The sequence below is a fragment of the Bison bison genome, unplaced genomic scaffold (assembly GCF_000754665.1).
Source record: "Bison bison bison isolate TAMUID 2011002044 unplaced genomic scaffold, Bison_UMD1.0 scf7180017852864, whole genome shotgun sequence".
NCBI classification, from domain to species: domain Eukaryota; kingdom Metazoa; phylum Chordata; class Mammalia; order Artiodactyla; family Bovidae; genus Bison; species Bison bison.
The window spans coordinates 26,476-27,993 of NW_011483437.1; positions in this window are offsets into that span (position 1 = coordinate 26,476).

The following is a 1,518-nucleotide window of genomic DNA, read 5'->3' on the forward strand; positions in this document are numbered from 1 at the left end:
GATGTCTGGCTCTAGGTGAGTGATCACACCATTGTGATTATCTTGGTCATGAAGATATTTTTTATACAGTTCTTCTGTGTATTCTTGCCATCTCTTCTTAATATCTTCTGCTTCTGTTAGGTCCATACCATTTCTGTCCATTATTGAGCCCATCTTTGCAGGAAATGTTCTCTTGGTATCTCTAATTTTCTTGAAGAGATCTCTAGTCTTTCCCATTCTGTTGTTTTTCCTCTATCTTTGCATTGATCACTGAGGAAGGCTTATCTCTTATTGCTATTCTTTGGAACTCTGCATTCAGATGCTTATGTCTTTCCTTTTCTCCTTTGCTTTTCACTTCTCTTCTTTTCACAGCTATTTGTAAGGCCTCCAGACAGCCATTTTGCTTTAGAGTATGGGAATTCTGTGGGGTGAGCATGAGGGTGGCCTTTGGATCTCACCTGCAGTTTTGGGTCCCTATGCTAGGGACTATGCTAGTCCTCTAGCTACAAGCCGGTCAGAGAAAAGAGTAATGCCACTTTGGACTATTCCTCAGTGGCACCTGAGAAGAAATTTCTCAGAAAGAAAGCTCACTAAGGGATGGATTAAATCTAGCCTAACATCCTTCATTTACAGGAGGAGATATTGAGACCTGGAGAAGGGAATTGATCCAATGGCAATGGGTATTTCTTTTTAGCAGGTAATGTATATTGAAGGGTTTTGAAAGCATCATGAAAATTCACAAAATCAGACCATCTGTTGAGATCATTTCCGTTACATGCCACTACTTACTTCCCTGAGTACCTGTAAAAGAACCTCCAAGGCCAGGATTCTTGTCCCAATGTTTTAGTTGAGGGAGTGGAGAGATTAGGGTTAGCCCCTCATCACTCAGATGATAATGAATGAAATCAGGAATTGAATATAGGAATATCTATACCTTATAAATATAAAATATATAATTACCACTCAACTTTATGGAAATCCAGGGTGTCTGAAGCCTGATACCAGGTACCGAGGAGTGAGAAAATTAATGATGAAGGAAAAAAAAGTCCCAAATTTCAAGTAACTTTAAGTGTTAGGAAAAAGAGACACCTGGGAAGTTCTGCTTAAGAATGCAATGCAGTAATTTATGATAGTTCAAAGGACGGTGGGATACCCTCGTGTGAGAGCAAGGGTAGACTCTTCACAGAGGAGGTGAGATCAATCTGAGGGACACTGAAGAACTTTCCTATATGAAAGTGTGTTTGTAAGGATTTTGTTTGTCTTTGAAGTCAATAGAATCTGAGTGTGTATTCTGTTTTGAATCAGAGAGCCCCCAACAGCATCCTCTTTGATGATTATATCAGTGCAGCTTCTTCTGCACAGGGTTTTACATTTCATATATTGGTAAATTTAAAACTTTTAGAAGAAGAATTTTTTATTGCTTGCATTTTCTTTCTCATGCAGTTAAATGTACTTGTTTCTTAGAAAACATAGTTTGAGAACATGGATCATATACTTTCTTTGCTCTTTTGTACCTTTCCTTTCTTTTTTTTTTTTTGG